Source organism: Vigna angularis, chromosome 1, assembly GCF_016808095.1.
Source record: "Vigna angularis cultivar LongXiaoDou No.4 chromosome 1, ASM1680809v1, whole genome shotgun sequence".
Taxonomy (NCBI): Eukaryota; Viridiplantae; Streptophyta; class Magnoliopsida; order Fabales; family Fabaceae; genus Vigna; species Vigna angularis.
The window spans coordinates 61,114,712-61,136,058 of NC_068970.1; the positions used below are offsets into that span (position 1 = coordinate 61,114,712).

Consider the following 21,347-nt stretch of genomic DNA (forward strand, 5'->3'; position numbering starts at 1 on the left):
TTGCTCACAAGCCAACGGGAACCATCTTAGGCCACCGCAAGCCACCATTCGTCCACCATGGCTTTACCAACTTCTTATAGAAACTCTCTTCTTCTTTTTCGTTTGAGACCATAATTAAATAAGACTTGATTTTAAAATTTAATTTCAATAAGAAACTCCACACCAGTTCTTCATTTTTACTAACGTCACGTGTCTTCAAAATTTATGTATTGCAATAAATTTTATAAAAAGAAATAATTAATTATTATATTAAATATCATTTTATAAAATAAAAACTGAGTTTTTTAATATCTTTATTATAAATAAAAAATATATAATTAATTTCTGAATGACAATGTAAATTGATTTTTAATTTAACTATCAAAGTTTTAACTAATTATTATTATTAATTTTAAAATAGTATCTAATTTTAAATTAAAGACTAATTTAAACATTAATTTATTGATATTTATTATTATTGATTAGTAACTAAAACTGTAGTCACTAACTTAAATTTTAATTCATAAAACAATTATAATTTTTTATTTATAATTTAAATGTCAATAACTTTTAATTTATATAATATTACTTAACCTGATAATAACTAATTATTTTTTATTTTTAAAATTAGTTACTATTTAATAATTTTTTTGCAGTGTTAAAATAAATACCCACTTTTCTTGTATTTTTTTTTAATAAAAGGACATACCATGGTTTAATAAATATTTAGTATAATCATATTTTTACTAAATGGTAATTACTTAATTTATGTTTTTAATAAAATGATATCCATATTAATATATATTTTCTATTATAAAAATAAAATGATATCCATATTTTGGACTTAATATAGCAACCAGTGGTAAAAACTAAACCAGATTAAAATTGAAAACAAAATAGAAGTAGTACAATTAGAACAAAATTGTACTAATTTCATTTTATTCTATTATAATAACTAATCTGTTTTTGGTTGATTCCATTTCATTTTATGATTAGGTTTTTCTGTGTTTGTGAGCTGTGCTTTGAGTCATTATTTTTGCTCATTTTATTGGGTCTATTTCTTGTCTAGAGTCATTTTAATTCAGTACAGGAATAATATATTATAGAAGTGGTTTTCTTCCGAATTTGAAAACCCATATAACTCTAGGCAGATGAAAATCTGCAGTTATGTATTATTTTTATTTTATTTTTAAAATTTTCTTACTGTTATAAACCGCAACTAACATTTATTAATTATTTATTTAAATAATAAATATTGCATCCCGTGATCTTTAATTCATATTTTAAAATTTTGTGTTTTTAACTTACCGCCAAATCTCCTAACAAAGCAAAAATCCCTAGCCGCTTTGGTTCGTCGAAATGGGATGGTAGCCCGTGCTTTCAGATTGTGCCCACAGACGAAGAGAAGACCACTGTTTACTGGCGGCGGAAGCGGCGAGGAAGGAAAAGAGGACCTGCGTTGCGACCAACAACTCTTGCTGGATGGGAATGGGTGACGGCGGCTGACTTTGGCCGGAAGGGAATGACTTTCATTCTCTCTGTTTCTATTTCTATTTTAACCTTTCATCTCACAACCATCACCATTTACTAACCTTTCTCTTTCTCTTTTCTTCTTCTTGATTTTTTTTCAATTTTTCTTTTTTCCGGCTGGGTTGAACGTGCGGAACGAGAGAATGGGTAAAGTGTCGCCCAAGACTCTGCTCAGCTTCGCTGCTCCAAGCCTTCAGGTTTGGCTTTTGCTGTGGAAAAATGTTGCTGCACTTGGAAGAAAAGGGTGGCGGTGTTGCATGCCAGGAAGAGAGCAAAGGACCATGAAGAGAATGTCGATAAGAGTCCTACGATGCTTCCCTGTCAATTTGGTTAGTCACGAAAAGTTTCGTGGAGCCCCAAAAGCCCTCACCTTGATTCCCTTTTTGTATCCACGCTCGAATCTCTTCCCATGAAATTGCTTGTATTTTTCACTGGATTCAATTTTTTGGAGTTGTTAATTGAATGTTTATTCGTGTGTTGAGGGTTTGATTTGAGGAAAATGGATGCTTGCTAGTTTTCCAGGAAGAAAAAAAACGTTTTTATATTTATTTTTAGGATTTGATTAGATTAGGGACGGAAAACCGCATACAATCACTACCGATGCTGGATTTTCCATCGGTTTTCTCAACCGTGGGAAGTGAATTTTTTGGGAGTTAAAACCTCCGGTATTGACTAAAATAATCCCTAATAAAATTCAGTTTTTTGGTAGTGATTGATGAATCATGTCCTGTCATGTTTACAGTCATGTTTAATTGCTTCAAATGTCATAAATTCTGTGTTCAAAGCTGTTTTTGATGTCTCTGAGGTTTTTGAAGTTTTGGATAAATTGCTCAGTTGATGCACACCATATAAGCTATGACACATTCATTGTGAGCTCGGGTGCATGATAGTGACCTTAATCTCAGATTTAAAGTGCTCGTGAAGTATAAATTGTTTTGAGTTTCTTATCAAGATCAATATACATTAATTCTGCCATCTGCACGAGTGAGTTAGTAACAGGAGCACACCACTTAAGCCATGAATTGCTGAAGCAAATAGCTTGGTGGCACTGAAAACTCCAGCAGTGATCAAACTTGCAGTTGACTGATCTGCCCGACCTTAGTTGAGTCATTTGAATTGTTTTAATGTGGTTGAGCGTTAGAATCATTGCTGGACTTCTGGTAGTACATTCTTAGAGTCTTTATGAAGTTTCAATTGCTGTTTCAAAGCCATTCTCATCATTAATTTGTCAATTGAATCATTAAAACTTAAAATTGGTGGTGAGGTTGAGCTGTTTGATTGCATAATTGGATATTGCAAGTTGTATTTTCGAATTACTGTGCTTTGCATCCAATCTGAGTACAAAACCAGTTTGTTTTGATGTTTTAAATATGCTGAGATAGTTTAATTCGAATTATATCAACCTTTGTGCAATTTCACCTTTTGAAACCACCATCTTAAGTTCATTTTGTGTGTGCAAGTGGAGACACAGTGCTTAATTTTGCGAACTGGATCTTTTCATAAGCATTTGATTGTAGCAAAAGCTAGGATCTGTGATGTTAAAATAAAAAACAACATGAAGATGATATATTCAGTGTAAAAAGCTTCAGACCTGTACAATCCAGTTAAAACCAGTTTTCGAAATAGAAAATCAGATTTAAACATACAAACTGGTTTCTTTGTGTCATGTCCTTTAACAGTTTTGAAAATTCAGTCGTGGAAGTTGAATTTGATTTCAGTTTCGACTTGTTGTGGTTTTTCTTGCTTTATTAATCTGTTCTAGTTCTATTCCTTAGGTTCTATTTGAGTGCTTACATTGATCAATAACTTTGTTTCTTGATTGTCTTGTTGGCTGCTTGGTCTTGTCTACTTCACATGTGAAATCATTTCTGCTGTTGATTATTGGATCTTTTCTTTGCTTTCTTAATCTGATCTTGAGTCAGTTACTCGGTTGTGCTGTCATTGTCATGACCTTGAGGCTTGATTGGGTTAATGTCTGTCCTGTTTTATTCATCACTTTATCATTAGTCTAGTGAATCCTGATTTCTGGTCATGTTTAGCCTAGCCATTTCCTGATTGAGAATCTGATTTCACTCTGGATTTTGGGATTTGAAAAGAAGGTAAGTGTGAATGTAGCATCTTAGGTAGTGGTGATCCACAGGATTCTCTGGCCTAGACTGAAATTTCTCTTTAAACCTATCCTTTGAGTGTGTAAAGCTTCTAGAGAGAAACCTGAGTGTTGTGAGAGCTTTGTGAGGCTGACTTGGCCTATTTCCTTTGGTAAATTGAGAGAGAAAATCAGTTTTCATCTAACTGTTTTTTTTTTTTTGGCTGCATGTTTCATTGTGCAGAGAATCAAGAATTGATAATAAAGAAAACACCTAGGTGCATAGAATAATTAACAACCCATAATTTACATGCAAATTATATTACTTGAAAAGAAAATGATTTTATTCGTAACAATTACATTTTTTTTATTTTTATTTGTAGTAATTTAATCTTCTAAAAAAGGAAAATAAAAAAAATGTACTAGAAAATAATCTAGAAAATCATATATTTATTTTTTTAATTAAAAAAATTCTATAAATATTTTCTCCCGTTACAACACTCTTTCAAATGTAATTTTTGCGCGTTAAAATGATTTTTTTAAAATATTATCCGTTTTAAATGTAATTTAAAAAATTACGTACACATCTTGTATACGAATTTTTAAAATTAAATATTAAAAAATAAAAGTAAAAATAAAACTTCAAAATTTTTTCTCTCTCCGTCACTAAAAAAATAAAAGCCCTAAAATTCACATTCATTTCGGACTCATTCATTTTTAATAAAGCTTTTCTTATAGAAACTCTCTTTTTCTTCACAAGTCTTTCTGAGCACAACTTTTCCTCTCTCTAGTACCATCTTGCTTTCTCTTGTACAAGTTTTTTTTTTGATGATTCTGTTGCTTGGATAAGCCTTTTAATCCATCTGGGTCTTCTGTTTTTCGTTCTTGTGTCTTGCTTTATTCTCGAAAATCTCGTGTTTCTTGATTTTTTACGCAGGTTTGTGAAAAAGAAAATGTTATTTATTTTTTGTTGGGAATTTGTGTATTTTTTTATTCTTTAAATCCTTTTCCCTGTCATATTAGGGGTTGTTGATTCCATTTTTCAGTATGGTTCTTTACACTTAATCACTTTGGTCCAATTTTTTTGGCTCTATCATTAACATGTAGTTTTAGTCATGAATAAGTTTTCTTGAAAAATTAGTGCTTTTGTGATAAGTGATTTAAGAAATTTATATTTTGGTTTCTTTTGCTTGTTGAGGAATATATATAGTGATTGAATAGCACTTGATTGTCTTTGCAGGGAAAAATTAGGTTATCTTTTTAGGTCGAATCAGATTTTGAGAAATTTACTTCTTAATCTGTCTCTGAATCAATTTACTTCTTAGTTAGAATCTATAAACTTGCTTGGGTTATGTTATATTTGGATGTCGTGTTTATATTTGATTTTCTTAAATATAATTTACTTCTTAATCTGTCTCTGAATCAATTTACTTCTTAGTTAGAATCTATAAACTTGCTTGGGTTATGTTATATTTGGATGTAGTGTTTATATTTGATTTTCTTAAATATATACGTACCTAGCTTAAATATGATTTTCATAAAGAAAAATCTACTTTGATGGTTTGATCTTTACATTACATTGCTCGTGTCAATTTAATGCGAGAGATATGATAAGTGTTTCTTACTTGTGCAAGATTAATCATTTAACGAATTGACTTTTAATTGTGTATTTTGGTTAATCTTATCATTTTATACCATTTGCATGTTAAAACTTTAGTTGTTTATTGTTCTGTTATGGCCTTCTTGATGATGTCGCCTCTTTGCAGTTCCAAACTCCTTGTATTTGCAGTCCCGTTGTTGTAGCCTTCTTCTTGTTGTTGTATCATCTTCAAGCTAGGTAACATTGACTCCTCTTGCCACACTTATTTTTAACAATGTGCCTTTTTTCTTTTTTAAATTTTACATCAGATTGAAAATTTGTCCTATTTGATTTCAATAGGCTTTTAGTGATTGAGCTTGGTCACCGATTTTAGCATCCCTTAAGATTCTTTTATTCCCAATGCAAATTTTAGATGCTTATGAGTTGTTGCCTACAAATATATTTTTGAACCTTGTATTGATTTGACCACCTATAAATATATTGTATTTTTGAAAGCCCTAGAAAATTCCTTTTATTCAGAGTACAAAATTCAGATGCTTATGAAATTTATTCATGTGGAATTGATGGATTTCAATGTTGACTTTATATTGAATTTATGAAAAACAAAAATTGCTTTTGAGCACAGTATGACAATTTGTGAGGCTCATTTCGTGTGGAAATATGAATTTCAATGTGGGCTTTATATTGAATTTATGGATAACAAAGATTGTTTTTGAGCATAGTATGACGGTTTGTGAGGCTCAGTTCGTGTGGAATTGATGGATTACAATGTTGGTTTTATATTGATTTTATGGATAAAAAAATTGCTTATGAGCATAATATGACGTTTTGTGGGACTCATTTTGTGTGGAATTGATGGATTAAAAAGTGGGCTTTATATTGAATTTATGGATAACAAAAATTGCTTTTGAGCATAAAATGACGGTTTGTGAGGTTCATTTCGTGTGGAATTGATGAATTACAATGTGGGTTTTATATTGAATTTATGGATAACAAAGATTGCTTTTGAGCATAGTATGACGGTTTGTGATGGATTACAATGTGGGTTTTATATTGATTTTATGGATAACAAAAATTGCTTATGAGCATAATATGACGTTTTGTGGGGCTCATTTCGTGTGGAATTGATGGATCAAAAAGTGGGCTTTATATTAAATTTATAGATAACAAAGATTGCTTTTAAACATAAAATGACGGTTTGTAAGGCTCATTTCGTGTGGAATTGATGGATTACAATGTGAGTTTTATATTGAATTTACGGATAACAAAGATTGCTTTTGAGCATAGTATGACGGTTTGTGAGACTCATTTTGTGTGAAATTGATGGATTAAAATGTGGGCTTTATATTGAATTTATTGATAACAAAGATTTTTTTTGAGCATAGTGTGACGGTTTGTGAAGCTCATTTCTTGTGGAATTGATGGATTAAAATGTGGACTTTATATTAAAAAATTTCATCTCATGGTGGGACACAGACGTGGTTTTGGAGGAAACAACCAAGTTTCCTGAACTAACTGTGCAAGTATGTAACTGCCTTGTAATCTTTTAATTTTAAAAAATAAGATACTTATCAGAATTTTTATATGTTGAATCATGCTCAGGAGAATGGCCTTAAATGAATTTTGGTATTAGCTATTATATAGAAGCGTTGATATTCTTTTATCAACTTGTTTTCTTTGAAATTTCTGGAGTAATTGCAGTCAGAAACAGAACAATGGCCTCACAAAGGTTAGCTTTTATTTGGGAAAAGGAAGGCCCCAAATGTCGTCATTTCCTGAGTTTGAAGGTCAGCAATGCACAGGAATAATTGCTTCATTGGTATACAGAAAATGCAAGGAGCAATCCCCAAATAATTCATGCAACTGAAAGATGTGCAGCTGGCATTCTGCAAGCCATCAGTGACTTCTCTCAAGCCAACTGAAAGAATGTGTCTCCAAGAGATATTGGAGATTGCATGTCGAGCGGAAAAGTTCTTGATCCTAGCCATGAAGTAGTGATGTTCTACATATTTTGAGAGAGGTGTGGTGAAGTTTAGAATCTTAAGCAGTATATGCACAATTTTAAAGCAGTCTTTGTAAGTTTGATCCAATTGTAAAATTTTACTCAGCTGCAAATCCATATCTAAGCTTAATCAGAGCTGAATCTTTTGAGTACATGAACAATGAATGATATTTGGAATTGGAATACCTAGAACCGTTAGAGTATTAAAAGAAACCAGACACAAGGTTAAATTGCATGAGAAAAGAAATGGTGGATTTGAAAAGACGTTGTTTTATCATAAATAGTGAAAGGAGAATCACAAGACATGAAGTTTCTGTTGATATAGGATCTATGAAATTTAGACTTTCATATCGCCATTTATTTTCTGTCCATTTATATGAAACCCGAGGGGCTTTTTATGTATATTTGTTAATCTGAAGAGAATCTGATGCTATTCTTTTCTCAATTTTCTTTTTTGTTTATTTTTAGCATTATACAGGAAACTGTGTCCATCATTCAGGAGTTGATCAGCCTATACACCAATTTATAGGTACCTTAGAAAAGGCTTTTGGTGACAAGAAGGATCAATAATATCGAGTGTGGGTTGACGTTGCGGAGGTTAATTTGGGTTTGTGGCTGGTCAAATTCGACAAGTGGGAGATATCTGGTGAGATTTTTCTTAACTTTAATTCATTAGTCTTAAGTTCTATTCTTCAATTGGCATCTTTAATTCTCTTGCTCAAACCACTCTTCCACCAATGTTGCCTATAGTTGAACCTCCCATTGGAATTTGCAAAGGTATTATGTCTACTCTTTATTCTAACCTTTGTGCCTTTGCTCTAAATTGTGCCGGTTTATCCCCTTCCTATTTTTTAGTTGATTTCGTCTTTGAACTTTGTGTCCATTCTTAATTCTACATGGCTGCTTTGGATGCTAGCAAAACCATCATTAGGAGTTGTTGTGTTTATACTGTGAAGATCACACTTGATGGTACATTTGATTGTTACAAAGGTCATTTGGTGGCTTAGAGTTATACTTATATTTTTGGCCTAGATTATGGTGCCCCTTTTTTCTCTTATTCAGTAGTTCTTTTTCTTGTGTTGTTATTGGTGGATCAGAGGTTGATGCTGCCACATGATTTTCACTATATTTAGTCATTGCTGATTTATTTATTTATTTAATAACTAATACTATTATGTTTTTCTTGATTCCATGACTTTGGAAAAAATATTTAGCCATGGCAAGGGAAATCGTGGTGCAACAGAAATCAGATGCTGCTATCCCAGTGACAACAATGTCACCACCTGAAGGAAACACTACATTCATTGATGGCACAACTTGGTGTGTGGCTCGTCTTGGTGCTTCTGAAAATGACATGCAAAATGCTCTTGATTGGGCTTGTGGACTTGGAATGGCAAATTGCAAAGCTATCCAGCAAGGTGGACCATGTTTTGAACCAGGCACACTTGTTTCTCATGCTTCCTATGCTTTCAATAGCTACTATCAGACAAATGGAAATTCCGATATTGCATACAATTTTGGAGGCATTGCTGCTTTGACCAAACGTGACCCTAGTAAGTCAAAATTTTTATCTCGTTAGGTTAATTATGTTAAGTGTTTTGAGATGTTCTGATAGTGATTTAGAGTGTTTCAGGTTAATTATCTACGTAGCATCCTTTCACTTTTGGTACCATAGTGATTTAGAGTGTAATAATGAATAACAGTACTTGTGTGATTGATAAATATAAATATATAAATATAAATACACTTTCATATGCTGATGAATAATGTCAAAGATTTATGGAACTTTTTGCCTGAGAATGTTGTGAGGTGTTGAAAAGACAGGTGCTTAACTTAAGCAACTGCAATTCCATCCAATCAAACCATTTACTTTTTGTATGGGTGCTTTCTTTTTATGCATTTGCATAAGATCAAATTAGTTTGTTTTCTTTGAAAAACTGCTACAGGTTTTTGTAACTATGAGATGTGATATTCTTTTAGAAGATACCAGAACGCTTACTTTTGAATAAGCAATTATGCTAAGTTGTTATATATAGTATATATATAGTAAAGTAGCTTCATACTTTGGATTATATTCCTGATGTCATCATAATGAGTACATGTTACGCAGTATTTGCATAATGCTTTACAGAATGTTTTCGGGAAATTAAGTGTAGAATATTTGAATGTGGAAACATCAATAATTTTGAAATGAGCGGAATTTTAATATTAGTGTATGCTGATAATGTTGTTCATACCGATGTTGAAAGAGAAATCATCCTGAACTTCTGTTTTTCTTTTCTCTTTAGGCTATGGAAAATGTGTTTATTCTACATCTGGGTATGAGATCATAGCATAACTTACTAGTTTGAAAGAAGCTTGTATAAATATTTTATTTAATCACTGTTTATATCGTTGTTGTACTTTTTTTGGACAGATCTTTAGTTGCTTCTGGAGCACCTTTGAACTAAGGCTTTTGAAAAGCAAGATGCATTTGTAACTGGATTTGCTTTGCATGAAACTGAACTATAGTTAACTGAACTGCACTAATAGTAAATTAAAAAATAGTTCACTGGACTGAATAGTAAATTAAAAAATAGTTCACTGGACTGCACTATACTATAAGTGAACTAAAAAAATAGTTCAGTTCAGTTACTCTGAACTATTTTTTAGTTTAGTTCAGTTTTCCTAAATTATTTTATAGTGCAGTGCAGTATAGTGTGCAGTATAGTGCACTTTGCCCACCCTTACTTACATATAAGCTTTGTATGAGTTGATGGTGTGGTTGCAATTTTGAAAGCCCTATAACTTGAGGTGGGCATTCACCCTTAAGGGAACTATTGGATAACACATTGATTTTTTTGGTTCACAGTGCAAGTTCCATAAGGGAATATTTTGAGTTTTCCCACACGGAAATCTCAAATTGCGCTTTAATTTTCTTGATTCACTTTGCAAATTCCATATGGATATATTTTTAGCACTCCCATCATAAATAGAGTTGTCAAAGTGTAGTCTGACTTTCTTAATTTTGAGTTGCTCCTATTCAGACAGTTGATGAATTATTTGTATATCTTTTGATGGTTTGTTGGGCCAAATTGGAAGGATTGCGGATTATAATTTGACTTCATATATATTAATTTTATGAATATGAGTTGGCGTGCATTCTTATGAACATCAATGATGGTTATAAACTGGTGTTGGATTTCTTCAACTGGATGCGCAGCCTTCTTTGGAAGCCCTTTGCATTGTTGTTCAGATTGGTGTGGGTTCTAAGGACTTTAGGACACCTCATAGACTGGTTTTTCGAGTTATGGGAAAAACCTCTTTTGGATGTTAGTAACTCGTTTACTCAATTTACCAAGAGGTCAAAGACTCGGGTGCACATCCCTTTGTGTTTGATGTGTTGTTCCAAGTTCTTGATAAAGCGGGTGGCTTCTAGAGGTTCATAAATTCTATTTGATAAATTGGTAAACAACGACGTTCTTGTTTTTGTAGATTCTTGTAATTTGTTTCTAGCTAGGCTATTCAACAGTTTTGATGGGAAAAAGATGACAATTAATATGTTGAGAGAGTATCCGGAAGTGGGTGTTTGTTGGAACACCATGTCATATAATATTATTCTCCATTCTCTTTGTCAATTGGGTAGGTTAAAAGAAATGCATAATCTGCTCTTACGAATGGAGTTTGTGGGGAGCTTTCCTTATGTTGTAAGTTATAGTGTTATAACTAATGGATACTGTCAGGTTGAAAAGATAAGAAAGGTCTTGAAGTAAGAAAGGTCTTGAAGCTCCTGGAAGAGTTGAAGGGAAAGGGGTGTAAGCCAAATCAATACACATACACAAGCGTAATTTCCCTTCTTTGTAAGATTGGTAGAGTAGTTGAAGTCGAGCAAGTCCTGAGGGAGATGATAAACCAGAGGATTTTTCCTGATAAAGTTGTGTATACAACTCTCATCTGTGGATTCGGCAAGTCTGGAATGTTTCAGCTGCATACAAACTGTTTGATGAAATGAGACATAAGAAAATAGTTCTTGATTTCCTGACTTATACTTCCATGATTAATGGGCTTTGGGAAGCTGGAAAGGTTGTGGGAGCACACATTTGGTGTAATATTTAGAAAAGGTTTGGAACCAAATGAAGTTACTTATACTGCTCTTATATTGTCATTGCAAGGCTGGAGAGATGAAAGATACATTCTCTCTTCACAACCAGATGGTTGATTAGGGTTTGACTCCTAATGTTGTCACTTGTACAACGTTGGTTGATGGCCTGTGCCTTCAACCAAATGTCCGCACATATAATGCACTAATCAATGGTCTTTGTACGGTTGGAAATATAGAGCAAGCAATAAAGATTATGGAAGAAACGGATCTGGCAGGGTTTTATCCTGACACCATTACATATACGCTCAAGGACGCTTATTGTAAGATGGGTGAAATGGCCAAGGCTTGTGAAATGCCGTGGGTTATGCTTGGTAAAAGACTTCATCCTACAATTGTTACATACAATGTGCTAATGAATGGGTTTTCAGGTAAGGAATGTTTGAAGATGGTGAAAGACTAATTAAATGGATTTTCGAAAAAGGTATAAGGCGGAATTCCACAACATTCATTTTTCTCTTGAAGCAGTATTGTATTCGAAATAACATGTGAAAGAGGCATTCTTTTTGCATAAAGAAATGGTTGAATAGGGATTTAGTCTAACTGTTGCTTCCTGTAATGCTCTTATAAATGTTTCTGTAAGAGGAAGAAATATTGTGCAAGCTAAGAAGCTATTTGAGGAGATGAGAACTCGAGGCTTTGTTGCAGAAAAAGGAGATAAATGATATTTTTATTGATGTAACCTATGAAGAAAGGAACTGGGAAATTGAGCTTTGTGATGAAGCAATAGAGAAATATCTTGTTAAGAGAATTTAGTTGGCTTTTGCGTATGGGACTTTATGATGGAAATATCTGGGTAGTAATTGTTGTTTGTGTTGCTCTTTCTTTCTTGGTAGTTCCACTAAAAGTAACTTGCGGATGATGACACCAGTTACTCTCATGATTAGAGGAGTGACATGGGACTTCCAGGTATTTTCGAATTCCAAAATAACAGAACATCACAGTAGCATACACAAAAGACGAGGGAGCTTTTGAACGATTTTCTTGGTTTGTTTTTAATGATTTACAACCGTAGCCGGTTGAAATTTTAGTGTTTGATTGTGCAGGCACGGTCTTCTTGACGATTTCAGCAGTTTGCCATTCCAACTTCTTTGTATTTGCAGTCCCCTTGGTGTAGCCTTCTTCTTGTTGTTATACCATCTTCCAGCCAGGTAACATGCGTGTTTTTTTGTAATTTTACATCAGTTTGAAAATTTGTCATATTTTATTACAATAGGCTTTTAGGGATTGAGCTTGGTCACCAATTTTGGTATCTCTTAAGATTCCTTTTATTCACAATGCTAATTTCATATGCTTATATAAGTTATGGCTTACAAATATGTTTTTGCGCCATATATTGATTAGAAAAACTATAAATATATTGTTTTATGGACATTATAAAACTGAGATGAGGATGTTCGTCCAATTTATATCTTTGTAAATGTTGTGACTCTAATTTTCTGAATTAAATGAATTCTTGATCTTGGCATTGGACTATTAGGAAGAATCAAGAGGGAAAGAGAAGTTGAACAAACAATCGTGTTCTTCAGGCAAGTTAGTTTTTAAAACACATTTATGTTTCTCTTTTATTGTTTGATCTTTATATTATGTTGTTCGAGTCAATTTAAGGCCTTAAATATGATAAATGTATATTACATGTGCTAGAAATTCAGGATTAATCATTTTAATGAATTGACTTTTTAACTGTTTATTTTGGTTTATTTTTAACTGTTTATACCATTAGTCTGTTCAAATTTTAGTGTTTTATTGTTCTGCTACGACCTTCTTGCTACGACCTTCTTGCTACGACCTTCTTGATGATGTCACTCCATTGCTATTCCATCCTCCTTGTATTTGCAGTACCTTTGGGGTAGCCTTCTTCTCATTGTTGTACCATCTTCACCATCTTCAAGCCAGGTAACATTGACTTCTTTTGGCGCTATTCTTTTCAGTGACATGCCTATTTTTTGTAATTTTAAATCAGTTTGGAAATTTATCGTATTTTATTACAATTGGCATTTAGGGATTGAGATAGGTCACCAATTTTGGTATCTCTTAAGATTCCATTTATTCACAATACAAATTACGGATGCTTATGTGAGTTATTGCTTAGAAATATATTTTGAGCCCTGTATTGATTTGACAACCTACAAATATATTGTTTTATGCATACTATAAAACTAAGATGAGAATATCCCTCCAATTTTAAATCTGAGTAAATAGTGTGCCTCCAATTATATGAATTAATTATGCATTCTTGATATTAGAAATGAATTATTGAGAAGAATTATTGTGGTGAGAAGAATAGAAAAGTTAAGAGAAGTGGAACAAAAATTTATGTTCTTCTGGCAAGTTAGTTTTGAATACACATCTATCTATCTCTTTAACAGATTGATCTTTATGTTATGTTTTCTCATGTCAATTTAATGCCAAAGATATTACAAATGTTTATTACATGTGCTAGAAATTCAGGATTAATCATTTTAACGAATTGACTTTTTAACTGTTTATTTTGGTTTATTTTTAACTGTTTATACTAATTGTTTGTTGAAATTTTAGTTGTTTATTATTCTGATGTGGCCTTCTTGATGATGTCGCCTCATTGTTGTTCCACACTCCTTGTATTTGCAGTTCCCTTGGTGTAGTCGTCTTCTCATTGTTGTACCATCTTTAAGCTAGGTAACATTGACTCGTTTTGCTACAATTCTTTTCAGTGATATGCCTGTTTTTTTGCAATTTTACATCAGTTTGAAAATTTGTCGTATTTTATTATAATAGGCTTTCAGGGATTGAGCTTGGTCACCAATTTTGGTATCTCTTAAGTAAATTTTAGATGCTTATGTGAGTTATTGCTTAAAAATATGTTTTTGAGCCTTATATTGATTTGACAACCTATAAATATAGTCTTATGGATACTATAAAACTTAGATGAGAATGTCCCTCCAATTTTAAATTTGAGTAAATATTGTGCCTCGAATTATATGAATTAATTATGAATTCTTGATCTTAGAAATGGATTATTGAGTAGAATTATTGTGATGCAAAGAATAAAACAGGAAAGAGAAGTGGAACAAACAATTGTGTTCTTCAAGCAAGTTAGTTTTTAATACACATCTATCTTTCTCTTTAACTGTTTGATCTTTATATTAAGTTTGTTTGTGTCAATTTAATGCTCGACATATGGCAAATGTTAATTACAGGTGCAAGAAATTCAGGATTAATCGTTTTAACGAATTGACTTTTTAACGGTTTAAACCATTGGCCTGTTGAAATTTTACTTGTTTATTGTTTTTGCTGCGGCCTTCTTGATGATGTCACCTCATTGCTGTTCCATCCTCCTTTTATTTTCGTTTCCTTGGTGTAGCTTCTTCTCGTTGTTGTACCATCTTCAAGCCAGTTAACATTGACACCTTCTCCAATCTGCCATAACTAGGGGGTCATCATGTGGTATTAGAGCCTGGTTCCTTTCATGATTTGGTTTGTTTTGTCTGTGCGTCTTCAACAGATAAGTATTCTCGAGTCTTATTTTGATTTTTGCGTCTTCAATCTTCCCGGTTGTTTGTTACAAGTTCTTCAATGTCTTGTGGTTTAATTCTGTTTTTGGTTGATTCCATTGCATTTACTATTAGGTTTTTCTGTGTTTGTGAGCTGTGCTTTGATTCATTATTTTTGCTCATTTTATTCGGTCTATTTCTTGTCTTGAGTCATTTTAATTGATGAATCATGTCCTGTCATGTTTACAGTCATGTTTAATTGCTTCAAATGTCATAAATTCTGTGTTCAAAGCTGTTTTTGATTTCTGAGCCATGAATTTGCTGAAGCAAATAGCTTGGTGGCACTGAAAACTCCAGCAGTGATCAAACTTGCAGTTGACCGATCTGCCCGACCTTAGTTGAGTCATTTGAATTGTTTTAATGTGGTTGAGCGTTAGAATCATTGCTGGACTTCTGGTAGTACATTCTTAGAGTCTTTATGAAGTTTCAATTGCTGTTTCAAAGCCATTCTCATCATTAATTTGTCAATTGAATCATTAAAACTTAAAATTGGTGGTGAGGTTGAGCTGTTTGATTGCATAATTGGATATTGCAAGTTGTATTTTCGAATTACTGTGCTTTGCATCCAATCTGAGTACAAAACCAGTTTGTTTTGATGTTTTAAATATGCTGAGATAGTTTAATTCGAATTATATCAACCTTTGTGCAATTTCACCTTTTGAAACCACCGTCTTAAGTTCATTTTGTGTGTGCAAGTGGAGACACAGTGCTTAATTTTGCGAACTGGATCTTTTCATAAGCATTTGATTGTAGCAAAAGCTAGGATCTGTGATGTTAAAATAAAAAACAACATGAAGATGATATATTCAGTGTAAAAAGCTTCAGACCTGTACAATCCAGTTAAAACCAGTTTTCGAAATAGAAAATCAGATTTAAACATACAGACTGGTTTCTTTGTGGCATGTCCTTTAACAGTTTTGAAAATTCAGTCGTGGAAGTTGAATTTGATTTCAGTTTCGACTTGTTGTGGTTTTTCTTGCTTTATTAATCTGTTCTAGTTCTATTCCTTAGGTTCTATTTGAGTGCTTACATTGATCAATAACTTTGTTTCTTGATTGTCTTGTTGGCTGCTTGGTCTTGTCTACATCACATGTGAAATCATTTCTGCTGTTGATTATTGGATCTTTTCTTTGCTTTCTTAATCTGATCTTGAGTCAGTTACTCGGTTGTGCTGTCATTGTCATGACCTTGAGGCTTGATTGGGTTAATGTCTGTCCTGTTTTATTCATCACTTTATCATTAGTCTAGTGAATCCTGATTTCTGGTCATGTTTAGCCTAGCCATTTCCTGATTGAGAATCTGATTTCACTCTGGATTTTGGGATTTGAAAAGAAGGTAAGTGTGAATGTAGCATCTTAGGTAGTGGTGATCCACAGGATTCTCTGGCCTAGACTGAAATTTCTCTTTAAACCTATCCTTTGAGTGTGTAAAGCTTCTAGAGAGAAACCTGAGTGTTGTGAGAGCTTTGTGAGGCTGACTTGGCCTATTTCCTTTGGTAAATTGAGAGAGAAAATCAGTTTTCATCTAACTGTTTTTTTTTTTTTGGCTGCATGTTTCATTGTGCAGAGAATCAAGAATTGATAATAAAGAAAACACCTAGGTGCATAGAATAATTAACAACCCATAATTTACATGCAAATTATATTACTTGAAAAGAAAATGATTTTATTCGTAACAATTACATTTTTTTTATTTTTATTTGTAGTAATTTAATCTTCTAAAAAAGGAAAATAAAAAAAATGTACTAGAAAATAATCTAGAAAATCATATATTTATTTTTTTAATTAAAAAAATTCTATAAATATTTTCTCCCGTTACAACACTCTTTCAAATGTAATTTTTGCGCGTTAAAATGATTTTTTTAAAATATTATCCGTTTTAAATGTAATTTAAAAAATTACGTACACATCTTGTATACGAATTTTTAAAATTAAATATTAAAAAATAAAAGTAAAAATAAAACTTCAAAATTTTTTCTCTCTCCGTCACTAAAAAAATAAAAGCCCTAAAATTCACATTCATTTCGGACTCATTCATTTTTAATAAAGCTTTTCTTATAGAAACTCTCTTTTTCTTCACAAGTCTTTCTGAGCACAACTTTTCCTCTCTCTAGTACCATCTTGCTTTCTCTTGTACAAGTTTTTTTTTTGATGATTCTGTTGCTTGGATAAGCCTTTTAATCCATCTGGGTCTTCTGTTTTTCGTTCTTGTGTCTTGCTTTATTCTCGAAAATCTCGTGTTTCTTGATTTTTTACGCAGGTTTGTGAAAAAGAAAATGTTATTTATTTTTTGTTGGGAATTTGTGTATTTTTTTATTCTTTAAATCCTTTTCCCTGTCATATTAGGGGTTGTTGATTCCATTTTTCAGTATGGTTCTTTACACTTAATCACTTTGGTCCAATTTTTTTGGCTCTATCATTAACATGTAGTTTTAGTCATGAATAAGTTTTCTTGAAAAATTAGTGCTTTTGTGATAAGTGATTTAAGAAATTTATATTTTGGTTTCTTTTGCTTGTTGAGGAATATATATAGTGATTGAATAGCACTTGATTGTCTTTGCAGGGAAAAATTAGGTTATCTTTTTAGGTCGAATCAGATTTTGAGAAATTTACTTCTTAATCTGTCTCTGAATCAATTTACTTCTTAGTTAGAATCTATAAACTTGCTTGGGTTATGTTATATTTGGATGTCGTGTTTATATTTGATTTTCTTAAATATAATTTACTTCTTAATCTGTCTCTGAATCAATTTACTTCTTAGTTAGAATCTATAAACTTGCTTGGGTTATGTTATATTTGGATGTAGTGTTTATATTTGATTTTCTTAAATATATACGTACCTAGCTTAAATATGATTTTCATAAAGAAAAATCTACTTTGATGGTTTGATCTTTACATTACATTGCTCGTGTCAATTTAATGCGAGAGATATGATAAGTGTTTCTTACTTGTGCAAGATTAATCATTTAACGAATTGACTTTTAATTGTGTATTTTGGTTAATCTTATCATTTTATACCATTTGCATGTTAAAACTTTAGTTGTTTATTGTTCTGTTATGGCCTTCTTGATGATGTCGCCTCTTTGCAGTTCCAAACTCCTTGTATTTGCAGTCCCGTTGTTGTAGCCTTCTTCTTGTTGTTGTATCATCTTCAAGCTAGGTAACATTGACTCCTCTTGCCACACTTATTTTTAACAATGTGCCTTTTTTCTTTTTTAAATTTTACATCAGATTGAAAATTTGTCCTATTTGATTTCAATAGGCTTTTAGTGATTGAGCTTGGTCACCGATTTTAGCATCCCTTAAGATTCTTTTATTCCCAATGCAAATTTTAGATGCTTATGAGTTGTTGCCTACAAATATATTTTTGAACCTTGTATTGATTTGACCACCTATAAATATATTGTATTTTTGAAAGCCCTAGAAAATTCCTTTTATTCAGAGTACAAAATTCAGATGCTTATGAAATTTATTCATGTGGAATTGATGGATTTCAATGTTGACTTTATATTGAATTTATGAAAAACAAAAATTGCTTTTGAGCACAGTATGACAATTTGTGAGGCTCATTTCGTGTGGAAATATGAATTTCAATGTGGGCTTTATATTGAATTTATGGATAACAAAGATTGTTTTTGAGCATAGTATGACGGTTTGTGAGGCTCAGTTCGTGTGGAATTGATGGATTACAATGTTGGTTTTATATTGATTTTATGGATAAAAAAATTGCTTATGAGCATAATATGACGTTTTGTGGGACTCATTTTGTGTGGAATTGATGGATTAAAAAGTGGGCTTTATATTGAATTTATGGATAACAAAAATTGCTTTTGAGCATAAAATGACGGTTTGTGAGGTTCATTTCGTGTGGAATTGATGAATTACAATGTGGGCTTTATATTGAATTTATGGATAACAAAGATTGCTTTTGAGCATAGTATGACGGTTTGTGATGGATTACAATGTGGGTTTTATATTGATTTTATGGATAACAAAAATTGCTTATGAGCATAATATGACGTTTTGTGGGGCTCATTTCGTGTGGAATTGATGGATCAAAAAGTGGGCTTTATATTAAATTTATAGATAACAAAGATTGCTTTTAAACATAAAATGACGGTTTGTAAGGCTCATTTCGTGTGGAATTGATGGATTACAATGTGAGTTTTATATTGAATTTACGGATAACAAAGATTGCTTTTGAGCATAGTATGACGGTTTGTGATGGATTACAATGTGGGTTTTATATTGATTTTATGGATAACAAAAATTGCTTACGAGCATAATATGACGTTTTGTGGGGCTCATTTCGTGTGGAATTGATGGACCAAAAAGTGGGCTTTATATTAAATTTATAGATAACAAAGATTGCTTTTAAACATAAAATGACGGTTTGTAAGGCTCATTTCGTGTGGAATTGATGGATTACAATGTGAGTTTTATATTGAATTTACGGATTACAAAGATTGCTTTTGAGCATAGTATGACGGTTTGTGAGACTCATTTTGTGTGAAATTGATGGATTAAAATGTGGGCTTTATATTGAATTTATTGATAACAAAGATTTTTTTTGAGCATAGTGTGACGGTTTGTGAAGCTCATTTCTTGTGGAATTGATGGATTAAAATGTGGGCTTTATATTAAAAAATTTCATCTCATGGTGGGACACAGACGTGGTTTTGGAGGAAACAACCAAGTTTCCTGAACTAACTGTGCAAGTATGTAACTGCCTTGTAATCTTTTAATTTTAAAAAATAAGATACTTATCAGAATTTTTATATGTTGAATCATGCTCAGGAGAATGGCCTTAAATGAATTTTGGTATTAGCTATTATATAGAAGCGTTGATATTCTTTTATCAACTTGTTTTCTTTGAAATTTCTGGAGTAATTGTAGTCAGAAACAGAACAATGGCCTCACAAAGGTTAGCTTTTATTTGGGAAAAGGAAGGCCCCAAATGTCGTCAAAGCTCTCTCAAAATGTCTAGAGAAACATGGGGTGTGATTATAGTTCATAATGGTAGAAATTTGTCTACTTCATTTGAAAGCTTTGCCTGCAAATAATTTTTTTGATAGGTTGGTAAGACTCTCTTGCCATCCTTTCTCATTTGTAAAAACAAACAACTGATAAGTATACATCGATATCTAGTTGATTGGATTTGTCTTGATCTAATATTTTATTGAAAATAATTTATAGCAATGGTATTGCTTTGGATGTATTACCCCAAGTTGCTAGAAAAGGAAGGGCACTTGCTTTTCTAATTGAAAAACTAAATGTTGACGGACTTGGACCATGCTACACTCTTGGTTGTGGTTTTTCTCTGTGTTAATTGGTTTCTTCATGAATAAATTATCATTGATGTTGTGTGTTCCTGCTTATTTTGATTTGATAAGATCTCTTTGAAACTGGTAGAAGAGCTATGAACTTGGTACAAGAGCTAGGAAGTTATAAAGGCTGTTCGGATTGAGTTTTGAGCTTTTCCATTTTTGTCTCAACATTGTTTTAACTGCCAATTCTGGTTATCTGACTGAATGAATTAAATGCATAATTTTTTATCAGATTGGTCTGTTACTTTTTTATCAGTCTAGAACATTGTTTTGACCAGTTGGGATTAGTCATTTCTTCCATTACTTGATGTTGGATTATAATGTGGCCTTTGTTGTAAAACATTAGTAGGATGCTGGAATTAATTATTCTCTCATTCATGCTTTTGAAACAATACATAAGTGTTTAAAAGGAAATAAACTATTGTCTAATTAAGGTAAAAAATCTCCTGAAATAAAGTCTCTAAATCAGGAGATATCTACCCAATAATACCTGATCTTAATAAAAGGAAATATGCCCAATAATTACTAATCCTAATCCCTTAATTTTAGGGATTACACATAATTACAGGATTACACATAATTGCTATATTAATTGCACAATAATTCACATATTCTGACACCCCCCTCAAGCTGAGGAATAGATATTGGTCATTCCCAGTTTGCTTATAAGATCTTGGAAGATAGGGCTATTGAGACCTTTTGTTAACACATCAACTACTTGTTGCCTGGATCGGACATATGCCATACATTATAGACCTTTGTCTAATATTTCTTTGATGAAGTGTCTATCTATTTCAACGTGTTTTGTCCGGTCATGTTGAACCGGATTATGTGCAATTTCTATTGCTGATTTATTATCACAGTACAGTTTCATGGGACCCTTCAAATCAACTTTCAAATCATCCAGAATAATTTTTATCCATAATAATTCACATATTCCTTGAGCAAGTGCTCTGAACTCTGATTCAGCTAATGATCTAGACATACATTCTGTTTTTTACTTCTCCAAGTTACTAAATTTCCACTCAGGAAAGTACAATATCCAGTAGTCGATCTTTTATCAATTAGAGATCCTGCATATTCTGTGTCGGTGTAGGCTTCAAGGTTCAATTTTTCATTCTTCTTGAATAGGATTCCCTTTTCAGGAGTGCCT

At 32.3% G+C, this 21,347-nt stretch overlaps 2 long non-coding RNA genes across 19 annotated transcripts; both read left to right on the plus strand.

Moving 5' to 3' along the window:
• The first annotated feature begins 1,282 nt into the window (after positions 1–1,282).
• Positions 1,283–12,868, plus strand: LOC108346422 (uncharacterized). 18 transcript variants are annotated; one of them, XR_008246562.1, is made up of 6 exons: positions 2,617–7,215; positions 7,666–7,843; positions 8,412–11,759; positions 12,172–12,244; positions 12,382–12,486; positions 12,816–12,868. It is a non-coding gene; the product is annotated as an uncharacterized LOC108346422 (long non-coding RNA). The 18 variants fall into 18 exon arrangements; XR_008246570.1 differs by having other exon boundaries at positions 2,617–4,532; positions 5,362–5,432; positions 6,581–7,215; positions 8,412–12,486; positions 12,816–12,867; XR_008246567.1 differs by having other exon boundaries at positions 2,626–7,215; positions 8,412–8,750; positions 12,816–12,867.
• A 300-nt stretch (positions 12,869–13,168) lies between these two features.
• On the plus strand, positions 13,169–20,425 carry LOC128195023 (uncharacterized). Its single transcript, XR_008246571.1, has 3 exons — positions 13,169–13,231; positions 13,946–13,993; positions 17,957–20,425. It is a non-coding gene; the product is annotated as an uncharacterized LOC128195023 (long non-coding RNA).
• Positions 20,426–21,347: the final 922 nt, after the last annotated feature.